At 40.5% G+C, this 21,926-nt stretch overlaps 1 protein-coding gene and 1 long non-coding RNA gene across 4 annotated transcripts in view; one reads left to right on the forward strand and one right to left on the reverse strand.

Moving 5' to 3' along the window:
- The window catches only part of GNG2 (G protein subunit gamma 2), a 121,633-nt gene that overhangs the window by 75,430 nt on the left and 24,277 nt on the right, over window positions 1-21,926 (forward strand). The gene's annotated exons all lie outside the window — the stretch shown is intronic.
- LOC123808682 lies at window positions 573-19,961 on the reverse strand. Its single transcript, XR_006783819.1, has 3 exons — window positions 19,891-19,961; window positions 2,047-2,209; window positions 573-704 (listed from the first exon to the last, which is right to left on the reverse strand). It is a non-coding gene; the product is annotated as an uncharacterized LOC123808682 (long non-coding RNA).

A 21,926-nucleotide genomic window follows, 5' to 3' on the forward strand; every position in this document is an offset into this window, starting at 1 on the left:
CACTGCCCCTCCTTTGTCCCTAGCTGTGTAGTGTCCCCCATTGAGCCTCTTCCCCATCTTCGGTTTCTCCTCCCTCTCCGAAGACTGTTCAGAAGGAGCTCAGTTTTTCCTAAAGAGTAGGAAACAAAAAAGTCTTTATGTGGGAGTCTGTTTAAGAAATAACCGACTGCTGTTTACAAAGGCCCCTTTCATTCTGTTTGCTGGTATGTGCTTCCTGAGCAGCCGCGGGTGGGAGGCTCCATGCAGTCCAGTCAAAGATTGCAACTGCTCATTTCCGAGGCTGGTGGGGGTGGAGAAGGGGACGCTCGCGCGGCCATGGAGACGCTTCCCACCCGTTACTCAGCCTCAGCCACCGGAGAGCCCCGCCTGAAACAGGCCAGCATACATTTTGTTCGCAGAGCGGTTCTTTCTGCCAAATAACTTTTTTGTGGCTTTCCGTGTATAGGAGGTTTTATTTTTCACACAATACCCATATTTAGATATAACCACAGAGCAGAGAAAATAATAGGCATTGCATAGGAAATGGTTTGAACATAAGGTTTGTCTCTGTTGAAGCCACAGCAGGCCAGTGTGTCGCATTTCCTGTGGCAGCCTTCGGGAGGGCGCCCAGAGCGGAGGTCAGCTGTTCGCTGTTCGGAGAGAGCTCCCTCTTGGTCTTGGGTCTTAATTACATAAAGGTCATCGGGCTTCCAGAAGATTTGAATCTAAATTGTGAAGGTAAAGAGAGTTTGACTTAGTGATTTACAACCTTTTTTGAAGCTATGAAATCAAATGATTAGTTTCATATTTTTTCCATATGTGCACAAATATATATGAACACATTTACATTTTTCCAATCCTCATTGGTTCATATACATGTATGTGATTTATATTGCATATGTAGGACTTAAATTTTACTACATGAATTATTTAGATTTAAATGAAAAGACATTTGTTTGTGGGACTTCATAGAACCTTCTTATACTGGGATAATGTTACCACATACCAAGATTAATATGGTAAAAGTTTCACTCTATTTTATTTTAAAAATTTATATTAAAGTAAGCATGGAATAGAATGCAAGATGTATATGAATTCAAGGTAAAAATGGAACTTAACCCTTGCTTGTGATAGGAATGGCCCACAGATTCCCTAGGGGCATAGGTTTACTTTCCTCTTAGCCTCAGCAGACACCCTGAGACACCTCAGTTTAGGACTGGCCATGCAGGTCAGCAGCTATGGGCAGCGAAAATCAGAAAGATCCTCTGCTGAAATATACCTAAATCCCCCACCCCCACCTTTATTCTATAACTATGAATTCATTAATCTTTCCAAGGCTTCTCTTTTTAAAAGCATGTATCTCTTGATAGGTTTAAACAGTTGGTCATCCACATCTTAGTATGAATTTCTTGAAACAACTAGCTTTCTGTTCCAATTGGCTTCACAGACCAAATCAGAAGCTGGCACTTCCTAGTGTAAAGCCACTTATGTTTTGTGGACCAGAAGAACTAGCCAGTTCATGCATCTGAGGCTCAGTTTCCTAATCTGAAGTTAGGAATGATAGCACCTGCTTTGCCGTCATAGTGTAGCTATGAAGTCAAAATGACATGCAATGTTCATGGACGGCCTCTATTAAATTATGAAGTACTATTTAAAAATCGTTATTGCTATTAATAATTTTAGTTGAGACTAGTTAACAGATAAGGAAGGAAGGTATAGGAAGAGGTAATTTTGAAATATAAGACATTTAGGAAGATGAGACCTACAGCATTAGCTGAGTGAGGGACTTTGGTTATCTGAATGTATTACAAATCAGAGGAGAGAAGGAAGGAGAAAGCGGTAGGTAAATGCCGGAAGAAAGTCCTGCTCTGCAATTCAGCAGAGGGACCTTGAGAAAGACCTTTGATTGCCCAAGTTGCTATAAAGGAAAAGTCCATAGATGAGATTCATCTCAAATTATTAGGCAACCTTCATGACACAGACTAGGGAGTTCTGAGTAAAATATTTCTCAAAGCAAAGATCTACCAAAAATGTAGGTAATTGAAGACAAACACTGGATCTGCTTACCTTTCAAAATATGTAGTGGTCTTGTCTGCTTCTCATGCCGCTGCCTGTCATCTCTGGTGTTCATCATCCCAGGGATGGCAGTGGTTGTTAAGCAAGTGCTACGTATGGGGCACTATTCTCACACTGTACGTGAGTCACCTTGTCTCCACAGCAACCCTAAGAACTGGACACCATAATATTCTCACTTTACAGTTGACAGAACTGAGGCTGAGTATTTAAGTAACTTGACCAGTTAGTATATGGCAAAAGATCCAACTGAAACCAGGTAGTGTGACTATAGAACTGTACTGATTCTGTGGCTCCTTGTACTTCTCCCAACCCACAGCGCAGCCATTGTAGGTAAAGGCAGTAATCACAATGTGCAGAAGCCAGGAAGCACTTGGAGTCTCCCCCCTGACAGTCAGAGGATGCTCTCTTTTGGGGGCCACCACTCCACTTCTCTCATGTGAGACTTGACATTGAAGCCTTAAATGTACTTGGAGAGGTGAGGGCAGAGTAGGGCCAAAAAGGAAAAGATTCCAGGGAAGTGATTAGCTGTGTTTTTTAAACTAAATGGGGGTTTGAGAACAGAGAGGTAGGGACATTAAGAACATAAAAGTGTCCATTTTTATTATAAAAAGTGATCTGTAGTGTGTAGTGAGCTCTCAATTCTGGTGTTTGCACTGCTGAGATACACTGAGTTGTTTTGCTGTCGTCCACCCACCGCTGAAATAATCAGTTTGACATTATGTTTGCTTCTAACACCAGGCTTCACCAAGGTGCATTTAAGTTTATTTGGAGGAAGTCATGAAGAGCAAAGCAAAATAGTGGATTTGAGATCTTAACCTTTTAAAATATCCCATCTCTTCCCTTCTAAATAAGACACAGAAATTACAGGCAAAAGTAGATTCATATGTAAGAAAAAAGGCATACGGTTTATCTCTGACTCTTGAATGAGCTTTAGACTAATTTTTTCAGGGGTGGGGGTGCAGTGGGCAGAAACGTAGACCTGAGGTTGGTGTTCCCATGTGCTGCGACCTTGCACAAATCACCACTCACACAGGAGATTGGTGGCTCCAATACCTTTCCCTGTCAGAGATTTCCAATTTTTTAATGATTATTTTTGTTATTCTGTACCAACTCTTATTTTTAAAAAGTCAATATAATAGAGTAACATTTATAATGGTCTAAGTATTCAAATCATCATAAGACAGTCATTTTGAAAAAAAATACTTGGAGACAGGTACCAGATACGTGTACTTCTCTCCTGTCAGCCTTATTCATATGAAATGACTTTTGCTTCTGTCCTGATCAGTGACTCATTGTGTGGGTACCTTTCTTATTCTCCACAACAGTTAGCGGGAAGAGGCCCTTGGAGGCAAATGCAACTGTTTGACTTGAGGCAAGTTGCCAAACACACGTCAGCTGGTCCCTTTTCTTGGACTATTAATTAGGAGAAGAGTCTTCCCTCCTTCCTGGGCTGTGCTGACCTTCTCATTTTTTGTCTCTGACCATTAGCAGTCCTGTTTGGTCAGGTAATTCAATTTGAGTGCATAATCAATCCAGCAACATGGTAAACAATTTTTTCTGGGACCGACTGTCTATTGCTTATCTACAGCTGATGTCATTGAATTACAATCACCATACTTCTTTTCTCTGATCCTTTTCCCAATTTTATAGCATTAAAATTCTTCAAATTGAGATTTTTTTCATAAACCAAGGTCTCTAGTTAGATTAAGACCCACCTACCACTGTATGAATAACAGTAAACAACATGAAACCTTCCAAATCAGTCATATCTGATTCTTTATGTCATTGGCTCACATTATGATTCCACATCATTTAAGTCAGTCTTGATCATGCGACCAGAGATCAAACAAGAACTGAAGTCCAAAGCTGAAGAAAACGATTGGTATCTTTTTTTCAGCTTCTGTTGTCAGCTTTTGTCACATAGTTAAATTAAGTTCCTTGCCTTTCTCGCTGTCACCGGAAACGTTTGTTTACCTTTAAATCTATGACCTGAAGAAGTCATATACTGTGTACTTAGCACTTTGCATTTCTTAGCTAGAGATAAATTATTATTCTTTGTACTTCACTGTTTTATTATTCAAGATTAAACCACAATGCCTTTTACACAGGTATTACAAAGCAAGTTTATAGTCGTGTGTATTTTATTTTCCTGGAGGACTCTTTATGCACCAGATTCTTCTTTATTTTTTTCCTCTAGCTTTATTAAAACATAATTAGCACATAAAACTGTACAAGTTTAACATATAAAATGTAATGATTTAAAACATAATATATTGCAAAATAATTGCCACAATAAAGTTAGTTAATACATCCATCACCTTCCGTAATGATCATTGTGTATGTGTGTGTGCATAGTGAGAAAATTTAAGAGGTTGCCCTCTTAGCATCCTTTGAGTATATAGTACAGTATTGTTAGCTCTAGTCACCATGCTATGCATTAGATTTCCAGGACTTATTCATCATATAACTGGATGTCTGTACCCTTTGACTGACATCTCCTATTTCCCTCACCCCCGGGCCCCTGGCAACCACCATTCTACTCAGAGAAAAATCTTTATTTAACCTAACAGATCACTATATTTCATATTAGTACTATAAAGTCTTTTTTTATTTGTTCTTCTCTCCAGAAAGAAATGTTTAGGTGCCCTTCCTAGATGCTTCCATTATACATGAGCTTTCTTCTCTCTTAACACACAAGATGCCATGTTGAAATTGCCTGTTTGGGCGTTGTCTTCACCTTTAGAGCATAAGCTCCCTGAAAACTGGGTTGTGTCCAGTTCCCTGTTCTGTCCTTGGCTCCCAGCAATGCCTGGCACATTAAGTAGACAAACCCAAAATCTCTTGATTACACTGATATTTGAAAGGAAAGTAGCCACAGAGGGTGGCAAGATTTCTGTTTAATTGCCCAGTTAGATTAAATAAAGCCACCCAGGTGTTTAGGAAGACTGATCTGTTATATAAGGAAGACTAAAAGTTTTTAAAACTAAGTCTTTGGTGTTCTTTGCAAACAACAGGAAGAAAAGATGATTGATCTCCCTTGAAATTAAAATCCTACGGTGTTGTCGTGACACCAAAACAATTCATAGAAATACCAGGTTTCCTCTGAAGTCCCTCTTGGGTGTCTGCCTTTTGCCAGACTTGGAGCTACCACAGTGCCTGGTGTGAACTGAGCCATTGTTTCACAGAAATCATGGACTCTCTTTGTTTGCACTAAACCTTACCTTAGTAATTTTTAAAGACTTTTACTAAAGATTCTGTTTTGTCATTCGTGTGTATGTGGAACATTTATGAATAAGAAGCATTTCATAAGCAAGTGGGATTACTGACATTAGGGTTCTTAGGACCAAATTCTAGGAATTTCGAATGACTTTGTGATGTCAGAGTATTAATTAGACCACTGTAAAATGAACTGGGCTCATTTGCTTAATCAGGAGTTACCTGAATAACAGGCCCATCAAGTAAGCTAGTTTAGGTGCAAGGTTGCTTATTGTTTCTTTTCCAGCTTTTTAAATAGCTTCTGTGGTGGGCCACTGACCTTATTCATCCCATTCCTATCTACCCGCTTTGGTGGGCACAGTTCATAATCCCACGATCGTGGGAAGGAGGGAAAAGATGTGAAGGTGCTAAGAATCCAGAGGCACTCACTAAGCAGCCTTTCAAACACACAAGGCTTCTGAAAATGAACATCAATAAATCACAGAAATCTTTAGCAACTTTAGCAGAATTTGCCTCTTCAAGTAACGCAAAGGGTAAAGAAACAATAACCAGGCATTAGTCACAACTATAAGCCTTATGCGCCTAGAGCCAAAAGTAATTTGGTGTGGGTAAGGTTAATGCCATCCAGGTGCTGAAACTAAATGTAATCCACCTCTCTTTCCTATTCAATTTTGGTTTGGTTTTCATGGAAATATTCTTTAGGATGAGAGAAGACTGAATCCACTTGCCATAGGGACTCCCTCGATCCTTCCATGCTTGGCAGGGTAGAGAGCACAAGGAGGATGTGAGGCTGGCGTTGAGAGGAGAGGCTGGCAGTAGTAATTGACATGGGCTGCTCTGATGACAGTTTGACAGACAAATGAAAAATTTTGTGGAAGATACACTGCCTCTGGAAAATTATTTGCTAGGATGATAATATCTGTTCCCACCAGCCAGAAGAAAATGTATCATCCTAATTTTAAACTCACCAGTAATGAAAGCATCTATCTCCAAGGCTTCCAGAACATGTTCCTGTGCAGACTGCTAATCACCACCTCTGTCTGTGACGTGGCCCATTCATCTTAGCCTCCACCTGCATGACACTGTAAACAACCCTCAGCCAAGCGGATAATGCTCTAACCAGGCGTGAATCGCTCTTCTGGCTCTTTTGTGTGTACTTCCTTTGGTGTATTTTGGTTAGCGCATTGTACAAATATGATTTGAACACTTTTATTTCTCTTCAGCAGAGTCAGTTTTGCTTTATTCCAGGGCCACAAAATGCTTGCCCATCCCTATCTTGCCTTGTCTCTTGGTGATGAGATCTGACTATCCCATCGCCACCATAAACAAAGTGTTTGTGAATGTGAGCCCCCAGTCCTGACCTTACTTAACAAAGGAAATTAGTCATTTTCACAGAAAAGAGGTAGTAAGAAAAGAAACTTCTATTTTCTGGGGTTTTCTAGTGAAAGCACTAGTTCTCAGAGATATAAAAAGTAGCTTATAGTCACCATCTGTGACCTTGGTCAAGTCACCTGCTCTCTCTATTGTTTCTTCATCCGCTAATCTGTTTTTTATTTGCCTCAGAGGTGTTTCCTCAAAACAGTGGACAGTACAGCATGTTATTGAAGGTAACCTTCTACAGTTATAGTTACCATCCTATATTGATGACTTAAAGTTCAATGGAACAAATATGTTTCAGGAGTATAACTTAGAAGTTAGCATCAAATTCCCTAACCTGTATAGGTGAGAATAATATTTAGAGCGTCCAACAGGAAACCTGTTTTAAAGCTAACTTCCTGTAATGTCTTTTTTAAAATTCCAAAGTGTCAAAGCTCTCAAAACCCATCTATGAATAATCAATAGAAGCAAACCCCATTTTGGGAAATGACTCATTTGATAAAGGTATTATAGGCACCTCATTCATTCATTCATTCACTCATTCTGCAAGTACTTATTGCAAGCCTGCCATAAGCCAGGCACTGTTCTAGGCACCAGTGATTCTGCAATGGTCAAAACAGACTAATTCTCTGTGCTCATGGGGCTTATATTTTAGTAGGTAATATACACACTACAAATAAGTGAAGATAAAATATGTTGTGTGGTGTTAAGTGCCAAGAAAAACATAAAAGTGGGGTAAGGAGGATGAGAAGAGTAAGAAACAGGGGTGGGATTTTAGACAGGAAAGCCAGAGAGGGCCTTTGATAAGTTGATGCTTGAGTAGACATTGAATAAGATGAGGACATAAACTATAAGAAGAACATTCCAAATAGTGGAGTCAGTACATGCAAAGGCCCCAGGACGGCAGAATGCTTGCTGTGTTCAAGAGACAACAAGGAGACATGGTTGCTGTATTAGAGTGAAGAAGGGGAGACTGATGGAAGATGAAATCAGAGAGATGCTCATGGGTGTTATTATCCAGCTCCTACAGACCATGCATAGGACTGAGCTTTTACTCTTGAGAGAGGTGAGAAGTCACTGGAGAATTTTGAGCAGAGAACTGACATCATTGACATACGCGTTATTAACGAACACTCCGGGGGCTGTTTGAAAAATGGACTGAAAGGGGTAAGGGTAAAATCAGGGAAGATAGGATGATATTGAAATGTTCAAGAAATAAAGGTGGCAAAGTCAGTATGGTAGTAGTGGAAGGGAGACATGTGGTTGGGTTCTGGAGATATTTTGAAGGAAGAGTCCACGAATTTGCTGGTACATTATATGTGAAATGTGAAACAAAGAAGAAGCAAGACTGTCCTAAATATTTTTGAAGTTTTTTTTAAATTTTAATCATTGTTCAAATACAATTTTCTGCCTTTTACTCCCATTCTAGACCACCCACCCATCCCTCCCCAAAGTATTTTTAATCTGAGCAACCAGAGAAATGAGTGGCCATTGATCCCCATGAAAAAAAATGTGGGAGGAGCAGGTTTGGGGGAGAAAATTGACAACTTGGTTTGGGACATGTCAAGTCTGAGATGCCCATTCATACAGAAGGCATGTAGATAGTTGGACATATGGGTCTCAAGTTCAGGAGCAAGACTGGTCATCAAGATATAAATTTAAGAGATGTAGGCAAAGGGTTACTTTTTACTGCCATGGGTCTGAATGAGATCATGGAAGGGAGGGTAAGGGGTGAGTATAAACACAGAAGATAAAAGTGCAAACACAGTGAAACCTGGGGATCAAGGAGATGAGTAAAACCAAGACGGGAGACTGAGAAGGAACTGACAGTAAAGTGAGACAAGAATCAAGAAATCGAAAAAATAAAAAGTGTTAGCAAAGAGGTGGAGAATTTGAAACCATGTGCACTGCTGTGCTGTTGGGAATGTAAAATGGTGCAGCTGTTGTGGAATACAGTATGGAGATTCCAAAAAAGTTAAAAATAAAATTTCCATGTGATCCTGCAATCCAGCTCCTGGATGTATACTCAAAAGAATTAAAAGCAGGATCTTGAAGAGGTATTTGTATGTCTATGTTCATAGCAGCATTATTCACAATAGCCAAGAGGTGGAAGCATCCCAAATGTCTATTGATGAATGAACAGATAAACAATATGTAATGTATTATAATGGAAGATTACTTAGCAGTAAAAAAGAAAGAAATCCTGTCAGATGCTACATGTGGATAAAACTTGAGGACATTATGCTAAATGAAATAAGCCAGTTACAAAAGGCAAATACTGTATGATTCGATTCCATTTATATGAGGTATCTAAAGTAGTCGAACTAATAGAAACACAAAGTAGAATTGTGGTTGCCAGAGTCTGGGGAGAGGGGGAAATGAGGAGTTGTTCAATCAGCATTGAGTTTTAGTTTTTGAAAGATAAAAAAGTTCTAGAGATTTGTTGCAAAATGTAAACAAGTTAACACTACTGAACTGTACACTCCAAGTTGGTTAAGCTGGTAAATTTTGTTATGTGTCTTTACCATAATTATGAATGAATGAATGAATCATCAATTAAGAAAAAGCAGCATCTCTGAAGTCAAGTGAAGAAAGTATTTAAGGGGAAAGGAGTAAACCACTGTGTTAAATGTTACTAGAAGGTTAAAGTAGTTTAATAATGATCTCCAAAGATTGCAAGTCCTAATTCCTAGAATCTGTAAATATTATCTTATAAAGTTAAAGAGTCTTCACAGATGTAATTAAGTTAATGATCTTGACACAGAATCATTACATAGTGACTCATAAATCCAATGATAAGCATCATTTTAAGAGAGAGGCAGAAAGAGATGACACGCAGAAGAAGAGGAGCCAACATGACCTCAGAGGCAGAAAGTGGAGTGATGTGGCCACAGCTCAAGGAATGCTGGTGCCACCCAGAGCTGGAAGAGGCAAGAAAGGGATTCTTCCCCAGAGTTTACAGGAAGGATGGCCCTGGTGACACCTTGCTTTCCACTCAGTGGAACTCACTTTGAACTTCTAGCTTCCAGAACTGTGAGAGAATACATTTCTGTTGTTTTAAGCCCTCAAGATTGTGATAATTTATTAGAACACCCATAGAAAATTAAGACAGAGGTCAAGTAAAATGAGGACTTGGTAGGTAATCGTTGGATTTGACAGACTAGAAATTGGACCTGCTGGTGACCTAGACAAACACAGTTTCTATAGAGTAGCTGGGGAAAAACTATTCAGAGTGAGTACAAGAAAGAATTGGAGGAAGAGAAATGGATACAGTGAGGCTAGACAAGTCTTCCATGTCACCTGCAAGGGAAAGAGAAAAAAATGGGATTCTTGCCGAGGAGGACATGCAGAGTTGATAGACAGGTTTTATTGTCATTTTTCTTAGGATGGTAGATGTTTTAGCATGTTTATATGCTGATGAAATTGCTCCAATAAAGAGAAAGGAAAATTGGCGATGCTGAAGAAAACAAGAAAAAAAAGGACAGGGTCAAATCCTTTAGTAGATAAGAGAAGATGGGAGCAGTGCTGAAGTGAAGGAGCTCCTCCCTGAGGTATAACAAAAAGAGGGCGTGGGCAGTTCATCATCACGAGAAAAGAGAAGGCAGAGTTTATGAAAGTGCAGGTGCAGGTAAGTTGGTGGGGTTGGTCATGGGAAAATATAGGCATTCTCTTCTGAATGCTGCTACTTTTTCAGTGAAATAAGAAGCGAAGTTACCAGCTAAGAATGAAGATAGTGAGAGAGGAGGTGGTAGAGGTTTGGGGAGAGAGAAGAAGGTGTCAAAAATCTCATTGGAATTTGACTAAGGAAATGTGGAAGAAATGCTGGGCAGCACTAAGGACGCACTTGAAGTTAATGTCTGTAAGTTTGTGGTTGCATGTTTACACAGCAATCTTCAGTTGCCCTAGGACAGATTGAGGGTTGGATTCAACCAGGACTGGGGATTTTATCAGCTGATATGATTAAGGGAAAAAGAGACAGAGTTTCTGTGGCTTGAAAGGAAGTGACCAGTTGATAGACCATGGACTCTCTCTAAGGCTGGTAAGGTGGCAAATGAGGACATGAGGATTTTGAGGGACAGTGAAGAAACAGGAGGCTCAATAGACTGGTGTCCTGAATTCTTAGAACTGGAGTCCAGTGGGAGTGACCTGGAAAGATAGGAAATGAACGTGAGAGAATAGAAAACTTGAAATCCTTCTTTCAACCAGCTGGGGTCCTCTTGGTCTTATAGCTTTTCTGCATATTTGCCCACTTTCCTTGGACATTTAATTTTGGAACTTGAGCTGAAGCTTAACTATGTTGAGAGCGTCCTAGAGCTGTGGGATTTCATGATACAGTGACAGAAACAGAACTATGTTAATATCTCTGGAACAACTAGCAAAAAGAGCTAGAGAGGAATCAATCGCTTATCTCAATTCTCTTATTTTACAGAAGGGGAAATTAAGGCCACGAAGGGTGAAATGACTCATTAGTGATTATGCAGCAAAGTGAGGCTCAAATCCAGACCTTCAGCCTCAGAATTCAGCATTCCGTATTACCCCATGCTGATTCTCTCAGTTTCTTCCTGAACCGGGTTCAGTACCTGTGGGGCCATGTCTGTCAGCTCATTGAGCATCCTCATGGCTCTGCTACTTCCATACCCTCTCTGTCTTTCCATTCACATCTTTACCAAGAGACACCGTAGTTATTAAAAGGAGATGTCCTTTAAGAAATTCCTTGGGGATCTACATAATTATGTTTCTCCTTCCACACAACACTGAACCTATTTTATTAAAGGGCAGGAACCTGCTCCACAAATACTATTCACTCATTAATGAGGGAAACTTTGTAGTCAAAGTTGCTGGCAAACTACATTCTTTGCAAAAATAGTACTAAAAATGACTTAGTAATAGTATAAGGTGGGAAAATCAAGCCCAGTTCCTCTAGTCTAAATAGATCATAATGCCTCACTGTTGAGTAGTGATCACCATAGAGTGTGAGGGGTCAACAGAGAGAGCTTTGACTTCCTTGATTCCCTTCTCCCCAGCCCCCATTTTCCTCATAGGGCTCCCCTAGTGGGGACTGCCCACGTGGGGCAGAGAGGGAAGACAGCTGAGTAAGAAACCTGAACCTTAATATGCTTCCAATTTAGAGAGTACTAAAATGTTAGAAGTACTCAAGAAACAGTGAAAAGTGCATCTAACTTTTTAACCAGGGTAGAAGTCCTTGATTCTGATGCTGGGTTATAGCTGTTTTTTAAGGTAATTCATTTCATCACCCTGGCCCTTAAGTCTTTTTAATCTGTGAAATAGGAATCTTGGTTCAGTGGGTTTCAGATGTCTTACATTTAGCCTCTCTCTAAGCTAGTGGCATACATTTGCAGAGGAGCCATTTTCTAACTCACTCATTCCTGGAAGAATCCTGAACTTTTACCCTGGAGAGGCCTCCTTTCATGATCCCCCAAGGGGCTGCCAAAACTGGACCAAATGTTAAACAAAGCACAGTGCCACTCTGGGCTCCATACATTTAGAGCTATTTCCTAAACCTGTGTCACAAGTGATTAAAGGTAGTAAGTCAGTAGTTCTAAAAAAGATTTCTGTTTTGGATAGATAGATCTGCAAGATAATTTCTGTGTCCTGCTCAAGTCTGAGGTGTAGTAACTCCAGGAATTCCAGAGTATATGAATTAAGGTCAGTTCAGTTCACAGCCTTTGCTTTCTCGGAACTGGTCTGAATATCTGGGGACTGATCTCAGAGGTGTTCATTCTATGAGGGCAGGCTAGAAAAGGAAGAAAGTGAGCAGCCAAGGTGCTTAAAGAGCTCCTGAAATTAGTTTCTGCAATTGAGATACTTTCAGAACTATATATGCACAATCATCAAACCCCTTCAGCAGCACACCAAAACACTGAATTTTAATGGTATCTGTAAGAGGAACTCCTGGTTCCCAAGTTATTATTTCAGACAAGTTCATTTCACCCTTTGGAGAAGCCAAATGAACCACTTTTCTGACTCTCTTCTCCTGCAGTCCAGGCTGTTCTGACTCAGTGTGGGCCGTAGCTGTCTATGTTCTTAGTTAAGGCCAAAGTAAAAAAAAAAAGGTACTTGTCTCTTCATCTTTAATTTCTTTCATTTTTTCTGATCAGAGGGATATTGGTGTGGCAATTTACTTTATGCACTTAGAGCAGTAGTTTTAAAAACAATATTGTTTTAAAGAATAAAAAATGTCTCTATGATATTTCAGAGATATGTAATAGACTTAAAAGATATAAAATTTGGCACTTGAGTAATGGGGAAATATTAAAATAACCTCATTCTCGTAAGGATGTAGGGCGGAGGAGGAACAAATGTTGTAGTGTAGCTAATGAGAAAACATCTCAGAAGGTCAACATTTATGCAGGGCCCAGCAAATGATTATGTATATTAGTTAATATTCTCTTCTTAGCATAATCTTACACATGAAAAAAATAATCCCTCCAGGTTGGAGAGGCACTTGGAAAGTTACTGCGAAGATTAACCAGGTTGTTTATCGATGGAAGGATTATAGAAGATTTTTGTTTTCTGAATCTCTGTGTTTTTCACAGAGATGATGACTATGTAGTCATTTTATAAGAAAAAATATTTTAAAAAGTGAATTGGGAAAAATGGGCTTCCTGCCTTCCCTGACATTAAACTAGTAAGAGGGAGACAAGGCCTTCTATGCCTTGTTTCCAGAGCTATGGCCTCACACTGGGATTCTGTCTGAGATGAGTGGTCACAGACTGGTGGAGGGGGGAGATGCGAGGCCGAAGTTACAGAGGAGCTTTCAGCATCAGGCTAATGTTTATGTTCTCAAACCGAGCGTTTGTGTCACTTTGCAAAGTGGGAAAACTTATTGATGCTTTACATGTTGCCAAAAACAACCTGGAATGCATCTGGTCACTTGAGGATCTGTCCCTTTTTTGGCTGGAGCCAGGAAATGGTGAGAGGAAAGAGGGGCAAGTCACAAGCTTATCTTTTGCCCCGAGAATGTGGGGACACTTGAAGACCAGATGAGATACAGAGTCTGTGAAGTGCCCTTAGGGAGCCATGCTTCATAAGCTCATTTGCTACCAAACAAAAGCCATTGCTAGCAATCCATATTCAGAAACATCTGCTTGGTGAGGCTTCAGAGAGGGGCGTGGATGGTGCTGTGTGCCAGGTACTCATCCTCAGAAGCAGCAAATATTTACTGATGCATCTAATATATGCACATTAGGCTGGGTGCTGGGGGTACTCTGGAGGACCTTCATTCATTTAACAGTTATTCATGGAGCACTTTCTGTAAATATGACAGATGAGGTCTCTGCTCTTAGCTTACACTTAGAGAAGAAAAGAGACTAATGATATATAAATTAATTCAACAGCTTTAGATTTTTGTTAACACATTGAAGAAAATACACAGGGTGACGTACTGGAGAATGACAAGAGCTGCCCAAGAGCTGGGCAGGAGGAGATGTGGCACTGGAACACAGGCCTGCAGGAGAAAGCTGCTGTGGCCATGTACAGCCCCACCCAGGGACAGCACAGCATTGCACGCTGGGAAACAGCAAGTGTGCCAGAGCCTGTGGATGAACCTGGCTTGACCTGTTTAACCAATGAAGAGAGATAAACTTAGAGCAATTTGGGGGATACAAGGGCAGGTTTAATAAATAGTTATGGGAGGGAGGCTGAACAAAATACTAATAACTGGTAATACCAGTTAGCATGCAATTTTAAAAATAGAGAAGTGGCTTGTTTTATAATGGCACCAGCTCCTGGGCTAGGGGGTTGGGGCTTGAGGGAGACAGAGGAGGTTGATATAGTTGCCAAGGAAGGTTTCTCAGAGGAAGATAGGCTTGATGTGGGCTGTCAGATACAGGCGTGCATGAGGGGTAAGAGATATGGCAAAATCATGGCCGCCATGGACATGAACTGTGGTCCAGAGACCAGAGCAAGGCTGGGTTGGCTTAAGACTGGGGCTGCTGGTGTGGAGCAGCAGCCGACAGTGGACGTTTTGATGGAAATGCTTGCTGTGTATGCACAGATGCTCTGCTGGCCTTTACATACAGAGGACAGGACTGAGGAGGAGGCCAAAACCAATTAGCCTCCGGTGATAGGCAGCAAGTTTATTCTGTGGACACAGGAAACCTTTACAAACACTGTATGTGGATGTGAGCCACTCCCTCCAGAAGATACCAAGGAAAGAAAGTGCCTTTCTAGAATTATTGAGGTAGCACATCTGTTCAGTAGCTGGTTTCCTTAGAAACACCATGTGTAACCTGGGCACAGGCTTCTGGCGCACACACATCAAGCATTCAATAAATCCTTGTTTACTAACTCTAAATCACAGTTGATTTTCACATAATCTCCACCTCTTCCATGGGTTGTCAACGCAAATTGCAAAGTTCAAAATTGAATGTAAAGATTTACTCATCTTCCTCCCAAAGATTTCCTTCCCTTTGGAATGTCAAGTTCATGCTTATTAAGTTCTCACTTAACAGAGTCATGGTTGATCATCATCCTAGATTTTTCCCTTTGCCTTTCTGAGTCACTGACTCTTTTTCCACGTCCCTTGTTATGAGGATTGGATATTATGTATGTAATGTTCTTAGGGCCCAGTGTCTAGTAGCTGTTCAATAAATGGTGGTGGTCATTTTCTAGTCATGCCTGCTGCTTGCATAGCACTCCATAAGGCGTAACATGCTGTCACAAGCATTAAGCACACTTGTGCAATCCTGGAGTTGTTATCTCCACTTTACAGCTGAGCCACTGAGCCCCAGAAAGATGAAATGATTTTCCCACCAAAAACAGCTGGGAGTGTCAGAATACACTAGAATTCAGGTCTCCTATCTTCTAGAGCCTGTTTTTTCACTCTTGCACCACCCATCAGTTGCGTCACAGGGAATATCCCCAGACAACACGGTGATAAAAGCAAATCTGAATGGAGCAGGTCCAGTTCTTACCGGGGGCAGGGGACTGTGTTGAGGAGCTCAACCGGAGGGCTTCTGGAGCTACCTTTCTGTAAGCCTAAGGGCCACTGGCAGAGTGGCAAGGAAGCTCTGACAGGCAGGGCTCCCTGGACCCCAGAGCTGCCTAAGGCTGGAGATCCACTGAGAATTTAGAATTGAAGCAGTGTTTTTTCTTTTTTTTTAAGAAATTAATTAACCAATAGATAATTTCCTACAAGGAGACAGAAGGCTGCTGCCTGTCAGATCCCCCTTGCCTGCTGTTGCGCAGTGTTAGACATCAGGAGGTTAACAGAGCCATTTCTATGGAAACGAGCTCATTATTTTTCTTTTGTTGGAATCCTGCTGGCTCATGGTCTGGGCTTCCATATTAAAAAAAAAAAATGAAGAAGGAGAAAAGAAAGGAAAGAAAATTCAACATATGCCACACAAAATACTAATCTTTTTTTCGTGGAGTGAACAAAGCCCATTTAACATCTAAGACTGCCAGCCCCATCTGTGGATAACAAGCGGTGTCCTTATCCAAGGCTCAGATAAAAACTAAAAGCTTACGTGTGATTTTTAAGTTGCAACATGGCCTATTCATTCCTGTTTCATTTTACACAATCGGTGAAATCCGTGACTAAGTCAACATTTTTCAAGGGCTGTGTTTTTGTCAAGGTCGTTAAAAGCCGCTAACCAATGATGCCTTTTCTAAGAGGAGGGCTGCACCTCACAGAGATGTTGTTTCAAAAGCAACAGTTTACTGGAAAGTAGAAAGCTTTCAGTCCATGTAATGGTTTCTGGCACCCAGCGCAACAGGGAAGCTGTGTTGTGCCTTACTCTCCACCTACACGGCATAGACAACTCCTCGCTGGCTTGAGGGAAATCAGGCAGGATCTTGTTTCTCCCAATGGGCAAGTGGCAATGTCCCCACAAACCTGCACGGAAGTAGTACAGAGTGGGTTTTAAGGTGATGTCGCTCCCTTGGTTCCTTTGCTTTCCTATTGGCCCTTTTGCTTGCTATAGCTTCCACACTAGCCCTCATTCGCATTTGCTCTCTCTGTAGCTACAAAGACCGTAAAAATTGCTATTATGTTTGTGAAATGACCAAACATATACCACAGGCCCCAGATTGGGATCACTCTGCTTCTTCTAAAAATGTGAATTAAGAGGCTGGAAGAAAATCCCTGAGGAACCTGATTCAGAAACACCCATCTCACTAACGTTCTGATTTAATCTAAACTTCAGTTTCTTCCAACTAGGGATACAGTGGTTACTGACTCCCCTGGAGCTGTGAGGGTTAAATAGGGTAACGCTTTAAAGGACTTGGCCCACTTCCTGGCACATGGCAAGCCCTTGGTTTATAAGCTAATATTCATTTTTTAATATGAGTTCCTGGTCCTCCAGTGAAAGAACAGAGCTTTTGGCCTATAAAATTGAATTCCCAGAAATAGGAAGCACTAGAAGGTGGAGGAGGGGTGGAATGGGGGGAAAGGCACTTAGAAGACCCGTTTTATTTTTTTTTTTACAAATCCATATTTCACCTTAGCCACCATTGTGTTGTCCAGCTCTCTGCATTCTGGCTGCCTGTGAACTCCCTGAGGTTCCCCAGGGGAGGATGTTTTCCTGTGCCTCCTTCACCTCCCTGGGTCCCCTCCTCTCCCCTCCCTTCACCTCCCAGGTACCCCTCTTCTCAAATATCAACCAGTTACAGTGGATTTCAGTATCATTTCAGCATTGGCTGGGTGGCTCAGTTGGTTGGAGTGTCATCCTATACACCGAAAGGTTATGGGTTCAATTCCCAGTCAGGACACCTATCTATATACCTAGGTTGCTGGTTTGATACCTGGTTGGGGTGCATACAGGAGGCAACCAATCAATTCCCCCCCTCCCTCCCTCCCTCTCTCAAATCAATAAATATATCCTAGGGTGAGGATTAAATAGTGTTATACGCTTTGTCCCCAAGCTCCTCCATGCCCAAGTCTGTGTGGATATGCCCTACTCTACCTCTCACCCTGCCCCCACTTGCCCTATTCTCATCTCTGTTTTTATTCTCCACCTGCAGCCTCCACACTACTGCTCAAAAATGAGCAAAGGCAAATGAAGAAACTAGGATATTGTGACACCCAAAATAGATCTTGGTGACGTCTCCAGTTGTTGAAACACATAGTTGGGAAAGAGTGAGCATCCAAGACCAATTCCAGCCCTGATACTCTGGGGCTTCAAGGTGTTGGGGGGAAAGCACCGAGCTTCACAAATAAATCCCTTATTGATTTAAAATGTCCCCAGTGTCTGGAGAACCAAAAAGGAATTAGTGTGTGCTGATTAGTACACACTATTAGATTGAAATGTGCTATTTTGGTATCAAGTCAAAGTGGCCAACTGGTAGTAGAGAGAGATGCCTGACAAAAAACCACACTGAAGCCTGGCAGACTGTTTTACAATTACTATTTGATACACACTGCAGCTGCTATGCATAAATTCACTGGTGTTCTGACGGTTAAAGCCCTTCACAGGAAGGCACATTAACTTTACTCTTTGTGTGCGTGATCTAATCAAGTTCATGATGGTATACTTACTTGCTGCAGAATAAATTAGTGATCAAAAAAAAAAAAAGAATGACAAAATGATCAAGCTAAACTTGGGTTGTGGCATGAACAGTTAACAAAGATATTTATCTAGGTGACTAATTGTAGGAAGAAACTCTGAAATATTTTAAATTGGAATAATTTGAAATTAGTCCTGTAATTCAAAAGCAAGTAACAACCACTCACAAATGAATGATATGGCTAACTGACAAATGAGAATAATAAAGGTATCATCAGGTGACTGGGAGACTATAAACCTCTAATTTGTTCTGTAGACCTAAAATTGCTTGTTTTATTGCCAATGTAATCTGAACCTGTAAATATACAAAACAAATAAATCAAACCCCCTTAGCACCTACTGCAAATATCACAACACAGTTCTGGGAAACACACAGTTATAATTAAAATGAAAGGCCACAGGGAAGCCTGCCGGATACCAGGCTTAAAAAACACCATTAGTGTACAAAAAAAAAATGGAATCCTCTGCAATTACCCTGCACTCTGTAAGGCGAGGATTCCATTAGCAAAACATTTATTTATCTTTGTGTCACCGAAATAAGAGGTTGTATGTATATCCTTAAGTCTCCATGGCAAGAAAATGTGTGGTTTCTTAACAGAAAAGTTCCTCCTGAAAGAAATTAAAATGCTGGATGTATTTTTAGGAAGAGAAAACTCATCTAATGCTTATTATTCCATAATGGGTCTCTCTCTAACGTTGCTGGGGTCGGGGTGGGAAAATGCTCCTCTCATGGGCTGAGAAGAATAAAATGCCTTCTGTATTATGCTTGGGTTTGGAATTCAGGTGGGATAATTAGGACATTCCTGCAGATTCCTGCCAGTCTGTCATATACAAGCTTTATCATTGTTCTTGGGGTTTCTGTTGTTTGTATTCTTTTTGCTCACTGCCAGAGAAAACCCAGCATAATCTCATTCTACCAGCACATTGCAAGAAACAGACTATGTTCTCTTTTTGATAGCAGGAATCAAATTTCCATAAAGCACACTGCTAATGAAATTATGAGCACTTAACACTTATTCATCACTGGAAAGGAAATAGGGATCATAAGACATTAGACTTAAGAAACTTCCCTTGTGGAGCACTTTCTTTGAGCAGATTTTCCATGCATGGCTCTGTGGCCATTTTGGAGCAGTGCAAGTCACTGTGGCCTGGCACTCTGCAGGGTGTGAGAGTCTGGGCCTCCGCTCACCGAATGCCAGGAGCACTTCTAGTGATTGTCATAACCCAGACCGCCCCGCACATTTCCCAATGCTTCCTAAGGGGTGGTACCTCCTCTGACTGAGAACCACAGCCAGTGAATCTGGTGTGGGGCCTGGAGAATAGATTGAATCCCATTTGGAATTTCCAGAGAGTAAATTATTAGAATTTTAAAAAGAACTTTTGGCTATAGAATTCTGAAAGAATTAGTATGCAGTATTACCGTTCCCTAATTCAAACTTAGAGATGTGTAATCACCCATATTCTGTACCATAAGTTAGTTGCCATATGAGCTGGTTCTTGACAGGTGCTACCAATTGCTGGGCTAAGAAAAGCTTGTTGGACCAAAGAGTGTCACTCTAGTGCTACCCACCCTTGATCACCACTGCCGCTGATTCCCAGGGATGTTCTGAGATTCCAGAAATGGCCTCAGGAATCCAAAGTTTCCCCAAAAGACCCAGAAGCTGACTCAGTTTCCCTTTGCTCCACTGATTTGTAGAAGACGTAGAACACCCACCTGGGTAAATCTCCGGAGCGGCCCTCTGACAGCCCAGGTGTGTGTGTTTTAAAGCTTTATCTGCATGGTCTCTTCAGCAGAATTTTATTTATTCTTTTAGCTATTTTAGTTAGTGTATTCAAACAGTTTCCTTCCCTCTTATCTAAAAAAAATCACTTCTGCCTCATTTGGGTTACATGTAAAATGAAACAGGAACATTAGCTGAGAATGTCTGATTTGTGTCTGTGCTTCCTTGTTGAAACTGCTTCAGCATCTAACTCGGTCAGCAGGGTTTCTCGGGCCCATGATGCCAAGGAGGTGCAAGACCCTTTCCCCAACCACACTTCTCACAGCGTGCAACCGCTCTCCAATCAGGAAGGGTAGAAGGCAGCAGGCTTCTTCTTCCCCATTAATGTATAGCAGTGATATGCCATCTATGTACGCTAACAATGAGCAATGTGAAAAGGATATTAATTTTAAAACTCCATTTATAATAGCATCAAAAAAAGAAAATACTTAGTAATTAACTTAAAATAGAATTAATTTAGGAACAGAATAGAGAGTCCGAGAATAAACCCGCATGTATATTGTCAAATGATTTTCAACAAGGGTAATAGGAAAAAGACAATCTTTTCAACAAATGATGCTGGAAAAACTAGATATCCACATGCAAAAGAATGGTGTTGGACTCTTACCTAATGCCATATACAAAAATTAACTCAAAATGCATCAAAGACCTAAATAAAAGAGCTAAAAACTATAAAACACTCTGAAGAAACAATAGGGCAAAAGCTTCACAACATTGGACTTAGCAATGATTTCTTGGATATAACAACAAAGGCACAAGCAACAAAAAAAGAGAAGACAAATTGGACTTAATGAATATTAAAAACTTGTGTGCCTTGAGGCACACTATTAACACAGTGAAAAGGCAATTCATGAAAGAGAACTCCTATATATTCTAGATAGTAATAAAAATATTATAACGAGAAAAATTCAAAGCGGGCTAAGTGTGGTGGTTGCAAGGGGTGGGGAGAGTATAAGGGAGTTAAATGGTAATGGAAAAAATAAAAATGTTTAAAGAATTAAAAAATAAACAAATGAGCTAAGGATTTGAATAGACATTTCTCCACAGAAGGTGTATAAATGGTTGATAAGGAAAAGACATTCAATATTACTAATCATTAGGGAAGAAATATCAAAACCATAACAAGAAATCACCTCTCACTTATTAGGATGATTACTATAAAAAAATAACAAGCATTGGTGAAATAAGGAAAAATTGGAACCTTGGTGCATTTTGATAAGTGTGTAAAATGGTGCAGGTGCTATGGAAAACAGTATGGCTGTTCCTCAAAAAAATGAAAAAGATTTACCATATGATCCAGCAATTCCACTGCTAGGAATATACCCAAAAGAACTGAAAGTAGAGTCTTGAAGAGATATTTATACATCCATGTGCACAGAAGTGTTATTCACAGTAGCTAAAACATGAAAGTTACCCAAGTGCCCATCAACAAAATGAAATATTATCCAGCCTTAAAAAAGGAAATTTTGACATACTCTACAATATGGATAAACCTCGAGGACATTATGGTAAGTGAAATAAGCTAGTCATGGAAAGACAAAGACTATGATTTTACCTGTATGAGATACCTAGACCAGCCAAAAGCATAGAAACAGAAAGTGGAATAGTTGTTTTCAGGGCTGAGGGGAGAAAAGAATGGGAGTTATTGTTTATTGGATATAGTTTCTGTTTTATATGATGAAAAGAGGGTGTGTGTGTGTGTGTGTGTGTGTGTGTGTGTGTGTGTGTAAGTGTGAAATGCTTTATCCAAATGCCTCAAGCCTAGAAGAGAGGCTGACTTTTTTATTTGCCATAGCCACTTTGTAGGAAAACACATACCTCTTTGGAACACTGGTCTAGGACTTAACTTCACAGTTTTCAGTCTTCAGGAGGGGGACTTTGTCACTGCTTTTATGGGAAAGCAGCTGGATATAAAAAAGAGGGAAATGCACAAAGTGATTCTAAAAGTGGCACTAGACTCTGTTGGGTC

Source organism: Phyllostomus hastatus, unplaced genomic scaffold (assembly GCF_019186645.2).
Source record: "Phyllostomus hastatus isolate PE091 unplaced genomic scaffold, TTU_PhHast_1.1 phas_scaffold_501, whole genome shotgun sequence".
NCBI classification, from domain to species: domain Eukaryota; kingdom Metazoa; phylum Chordata; class Mammalia; order Chiroptera; family Phyllostomidae; genus Phyllostomus; species Phyllostomus hastatus.